The sequence below is a fragment of the Schistocerca cancellata genome, chromosome 7, assembly GCF_023864275.1.
Source record: "Schistocerca cancellata isolate TAMUIC-IGC-003103 chromosome 7, iqSchCanc2.1, whole genome shotgun sequence".
Taxonomy (NCBI): domain Eukaryota; kingdom Metazoa; phylum Arthropoda; class Insecta; order Orthoptera; family Acrididae; genus Schistocerca; species Schistocerca cancellata.
The window spans coordinates 494996659-495002994 of record NC_064632.1 but is presented as its reverse complement, the minus strand read 5'-3'; the positions used below and the strand labels follow the sequence as shown (position 1 = coordinate 495002994).

General features: G+C 43.7%; 1 non-coding gene across 1 annotated transcript; it reads left to right on the top strand.

The window, feature by feature from the left end:
• Window positions 1–5943: 5943 nt before the first annotated feature.
• Trnas-aga (transfer RNA serine (anticodon AGA)) lies at window positions 5944–6018 on the top strand. The gene has a single exon. It is a non-coding gene; the product is annotated as a tRNA-Ser (tRNA).
• Window positions 6019–6336: the final 318 nt, after the last annotated feature.

Below are 6336 nucleotides of genomic sequence, written 5' to 3'. Positions count from 1 at the left end.
GTATTCAAACATTATGAATCACCTCGAAGGGAACGAACTATTAATACGTAATCAGCATGGTTTCAGAAAACATCGTTATTGTGCAACGCTTCTAGCTCTTTATTCGCATGAAGTAATGGCCGCTATCGACAGGGGATCTCAGGTTGATTCCGTGTTTCTGGATTTCCGGAAGGCTTTTGACACCGTTCCTCACAAGCGACTTCTAATCAAGCTGCGGGCCTATGGGGTATCGTCTCAGTTGTGCGACTGGATTCGTGATTTCCTGTCAGGAAGGTCGCAGTTGGTACTAATAGACGGCAAATCATCGAGTAAACCTGAAGTGATATCAGATGTTCCCCAGGGAAGCGTCCTGGGACCTCTGCGGTTCCTGATCTATATAAATGACCTGGGTGACAATCTGAGCAGTTCTCTTAGGTTGTTCGCTGATGATGCTGTAATTTACCGTCTAGTAAGGTCATCCAAAGACCAGTATCAGTTGCAAAGCGATTTAGAAAAGATTACTGTATGGTGTGGCAGGTGGCAGTTGACGCTAAATAACGAAAAGTGTGAGGTGATCCACATGAGTTCCAAAAGAAATCCGTTGGAATTCGATTACTCGATAAATAGTACAATTCTCAAGGCTGTCAATTCAACCAAGTACCTGGGTGTAAAAATTACAAACAACTGCAGTTGGAAAGACCACATAGATAATATTGTGGGGAAGGCGAGCCAAAGGTTGCGTTTCATTGGCAGGAGACTTAGAAGATGCAACTAGTCCACTAAAGAGACAGCTTACACTACACTCGTTCGTCCTCTGTTAGAATATTGCTGCGCGGTATGGGATCCTTCCAGGTGGGATTGACGGAGGACATCGAAAGGGTGCAAAAAAGGGCAGTTCGTTTTGTATCATCACGTAACAGGGGAGAGAGTGTGGCAGATACGATGCGCGAGTTGGGATGGAAGTCATTAAAGCAAAGACGTTTTTCGTCGCGGCGAGATCTATTCACGAAATATCAGTCACCAACTTTCTCTTCCGAATGTGAAAATATTTTGTTGAGCCCAACCTACATAGGTAGGAATGATCATCAAAATAAAATAAGAGAAATCAGAGCTCTAACAGAAAGGTTTAGGTGTTCGTTTTTCCCGCGCGCTGTTCGGGAGTGGAATGGTAGAGAGATAGTGTAATTGTGGTTCGATGAACCCTCTGCCAAGCACTTAAATGTGAATTGCAGAGTAATCATGTAGATGTAGATGTAGATATAGAACTGGCCCTTAGGAGTGTAGCGTCTGGCAAAAATTTTCTGCCAAAACTTTATTTTCTTGGATACACAGAGAAGATAATGTGTAATCTTGCTCACCTGTTATTCCTGTTAGCCGTTTTTCCCACTCTGCAAGACTGAGTATATTGATTTCACTAATAAATATGATAACGCTGATCGTTCGCACATCCAATGAACCACATAAACAAACAGCGATCGGCATTCACCCTTTCGGGTTTAATAGGCTCAGCTGGTATAGCCGCGTCCCCTTTTGTGTGCGGGATAGTTTCTTACTTCGATATGCGATGGGGATACCCCTGGCGGGGACATCACGTGCGTCATGCACACATTCAAAACTCAAACAATGATTCGTTCAGAAATCAACTTGGAATGTGTACAAAAATGTCCAAAAACAAACTAGGGTGCGTTTGAACGTCATACGAATAATCGATGGATCAACGTGCGCTGAACACTACGTATTTTGTGAAACAAGAATTTTTTTCAAGAATTTGAATTTGGCGCCCCTCAAGTTGTCGCCCTGGGCATATACTCCGATTTTACTCCCCCACACAGAATTATTTCTTACATTTCAGTACTTGATGAGAACTCAACAGTTACTCTAATAATCTTGGCTCATTTCGCGTTTGACTTTCCATTTCCCAACTGGGAGTAAAGAGGCAAGGAGAAAAAAACCAGCCAAGCGAGGAACATCACCGTCTGTTCTATACATTCAGTACTCTTACTCAAAATTGTGCATTTAGTAAAGTGTTCATGGGTCACTGTCATACTTAATACATACACGGAATCTCATATAATACACAGTTTTTATTATTTAGGCACATGAAAAAGATCTGTGTGTAGAGTTTCAAAATAGTTTTTTTGACAGATAATTGCCAAATAAAGTGATGAAATCTCTCTCTTTGTTTAACGTCCATGTTGTCTGCGGAGTTTAAGTCTCGATAAAATTTTTGGACATAACAAGGAAATGATGTCAAAGTCTGATGCATGGTTGCTGTATCATTGAGATGCAGCGAGTGACTGAAGTAGGCATCGAGTTTTGCCAGTCTACATCAAGCAGGTGGCGATTTGTCAGCTGGGGCGAGGCAGCGTAACAGGTACTGCCGCCACGGAAGACAGCTGCCAGCCTCAGAACAGGTTATTCTTCAAACTGCTCACCACGGCATATATGTAACATTGACAAGGACAGTAACTGTTTTCATTAAGACTTGCCAGGCAGTGCTGCCCTGTGATGAAATTCACGTTACAAATGAATTATAATTTAGCCACACACACACACACATTATATTTGTGTCACCAGAATCCGTGCGGCATATAGTTTTTCACTGGCTGTAAGTTAGTAATACTGTCAGCTGAAAGCAACATATAACATGTTTACAAATAGGATTGTCATGCTGAGAGATATGTAACACATGAATCATTTCATTGCTTACCATAGCTTAGAAGTCACTTACGATTTCATCACTAGCAACCTGCAAATGTTAGTGTAGTGCAACTGTACGTGAGTCGCATCTAATGCAATCACATGCGATTTTGTTTATAAGATACATGTAGACAGCTGGGTTTTATGTTACGTTATTGACACCCACTGCTTGGCCAGTAAATTAGTTCGAGTCCGCGGCTTGCACCGAAGCCACGAATTCTTGCAAGTGCTAGTATTTATCACCAACTGCAGGATATACAGAAGACGGCTAGTGTCCTGTGATTCATTTCGAAGCATCTCCCAGTTCTTCAGAGATGAGTATACCGGCACTGTGCACATTCAAATGTCATTTCCAAACGTCTGCTTACTTGCACCACGTAGCGTCTTCGGTTACATTAACATCCCTTATACTACTTTGATACAAGTCCGACTCCAGTAACTATACACAGGAACATATCCAGAGTCTCTTCCTTTGGGTGAATCACAGATTTTTAAACTTTCTTTCTAGTACTTTTGTCAACGAAATTGTTATTTCGTATTACGTAGGACGCAATGTCGGGCGTAACAGTCATGTGGAACTCAGTCGCCTGATACAAGTAATTTCACTTTTTCTCTACTTTTACATATCGAGCAATGCAGATACAAATGCCAATTCTTGGGATATAATTGTTTCATGCTCACTGACCACAAATCGTGACTTATGTGAGCACAGATTGGAATGACAAACTAGCTAGAAAAAAAAAAGCGAAAAGAAAAGAAACCGCGAACGTGAAAGAATGGAGATGTTGTCTGGCACGAGTAGTGGGGCTAGGCCACTGCGAGCGCATTCTGTTTGTGTGGTTTGCCTACATCAGGGCCAGGTATGCACTCAGGGGCAAACCTATTGTTTTCCTTTGATTGACAGGTATTTAACCTATTGTTCTGATAAGTGCTTTTAAGTCACCCCCATTTCCTCTTGATTGAGAGGCACTTACCCTATCGTCCCCCAACCACCTTGCCCTCCCCCCTTTGCTGCTACAGGTACACTTTCAGGTCTGAGTTATTGGAATAGTTCTTCTCATTCTTAGCAATTTCATTGTCTACTTATATAAATTCATCAATTTATTAACCGCTCAAACACTGGTAAATCCACCCCCTCCTCCTTTTTCCTTTTCCACCCCCCCCCCCCCCCCCGCTGGTGGGAACTTCAAATTCCATCAGGACAATTCAACCTCTACTACCTAAGAAAATGGCAGGAAAAAAGACCACTGGGCTACCTCCACTAACCTAAGTCATCTGACCGCCAACTCTTCCTAAGAACTGGCGGGAAGTTTGAGGCTGACCGGAGTGGCCGTGCGGTTCTAGGCCCTACAGTCTGGAGCTGAGCGATCGCTATGGTCACAGGTTCGAATCCTGCCTCGGGCATGGATGTGTGTGCTGTCCTTTGGTTAGTTAAGTTTAATTAGTTCTAAGTTCTAGGCGACTGATGACCTCTGAAGTTAAGTCGCATAGTGCTCAGAGCCATTTGAACCATTTTTTGAAGTTTGAATTTTGGAGGAAAGATAGGTCAATTCGACTATCTCTACTAACCTAAGAAAATGGTGGGAAAGAAGGGGTACCTAGGCTGCCTCCACTAATCTAAGTCATCCAACCACCACCTCTTCCTTGGAAATGGTGGGAAGAGGACTCGACCTGTGCTGGACATAAGTCTTTATTTTGCTTGCACTATTTATTTAAACAGTTAGAGGCAGTAGCTATATCCAGTGGGTTAACCCCAAGGTCCAGAGTTCAACTGAACTAGTACACAGTACTGCCACCAGAGGACACTGTCGGCCCTTATGTGACGTAATCCAAGGTAGTGGGGAAAATGGCAGTAAAAAGACTTAGTTCATCGGTCATTTGGAGGGAAATCGATTGCTCTGTATGGAATATTGTTTAAAAAATTTAAACAATGTATGGGATATATGGATAGGATATATTGTTTATTTATAAGAAATTCAGTTTGTGGTGGTTGGATTTCTCTTGCTCATCAATCTCTGCTGTTTGGAAACATCTAGGTCTTACAAGAAGTAATTACATGGAGCAAACATGTTGCATAAACTAATGCTCGGCCCTGTACTTGGGGTGTCTTAACCTAATGTTTGGGCATTTGAGGCACTTAACCTATTGTTCTGCTAAGTGGTTTTCCATGTCACCCCGATTTCCTTTGGTACCGCATTTGGTACCAAATTAAGTAATTAGTTATGTCCTGCCACCATTTTCTGAAACACTTTTTGAATTTCACATGCTTTTGAATGCCATTCCTCCCATTCTTCTGTCACCCACCACCTTAAACTATTGTACTGCGTTTTACATTAACTATTGAACGACTAACACCAAGTTGATACAAAAAATTATCTAAATTAATTAAATCGATATTTTTCACATGTATGGGGTAGTTTTCTTTTTTGATTCTCCGCACCCTATTGGTTGGCGAAATGGATGGAATATCAGTGCACACTCCGCTGCAGAGTGAAAATCTCATTCTGGAAACATCCCCAGGCTCTGGCTATGCCATGTCTCCGCAATATCCTTTCTTTCAGGAGTGCTAGTTCTGCAAGGTTTGCAGGAGAGCTTCTGTAAAGTTTGGAAGGTAGGAGACGAGGTACTGGCAGAAGTAAAGCTGTGAGTACTGGGCGTGAGTCGTGCTTCGGTAGCTCAGTTGGTAGAGCACTTGCCCGAGAAAGGCAAAGGTCCTGAGTTCGAGTCTCGGTCGGGCACACAGTTTTAATCTGCCAGGAAGTTTCATATCAGCGCACACTCCGCTGCAGAGTGAAAATCTCATTCTGGAAACATCCCCAGGCTGTGGCTATGCCATGTCTCCGCAATATCCTTTCTTTCAGGAGTGCTAGTTCTGCAAGGTTCGCAGGAGAGCTTCTGTAAAGTTTGGAAGGTAGGAGACGAGGTACTGGCAGAAGTAAAGCTGTGAGTACTGGGCGTGAGTCGTGCTTCGGTAGCTCAGTTGGTAGAGCACTTGCCCGAGAAAGGCAAAGGTCCTGAGTTCGAGTCTCGGTCGGGCACACAGTTTTAATCTGCCAGGAAGTTTCATATCAGCGCACACTCCGCTGCAGAGTGAAAATCTCATTCTGGAAACATCCCCAGGCTGTGGCTATGCCATGTCTCCGCAATATCCTTTCTTTCAGGAGTGCTAGTTCTGCAAGGTTCGCAGGAGAGCTTCTGTAAAGTTTGGAAGGTAGGAGACGAGGTACTGGCAGAAGTAAAGCTGTGAGTACTGGGCGTGAGTCGTGCTTCGGTAGCTCAGTTGGTAGAGCACTTGCCCGAGAAAGGCAAAGGTCCCGAGTTCGAGTCTCGGTCGGGCACACAGTTTTAATCTGCCAGGAAGTTTCATATCAGCGCACACTCCGCTGCAGAGTGAAAATCTCATTCTGGAAACATCCCCAGGCTGTGGCTATGCCATGTCTCCGCAATATCCTTTCTTTCAGGAGTGCTAGTTCTGCAAGGTTTGCAGGAGAGCTTCTGTAAAGTTTGGAAGGTAGGAGACGAGGTACTGGCAGAAGTAAAGCTGTGAGTACTGGGCGTGAGTCGTGCTTCGGTAGCTCAGTTGGTAGAGCACTTGCCCGAGAAAGGCAAAGGTCCTGAGTTCGAGTCTCGGTCGGGCACACAGTTTTAATCTGCCAG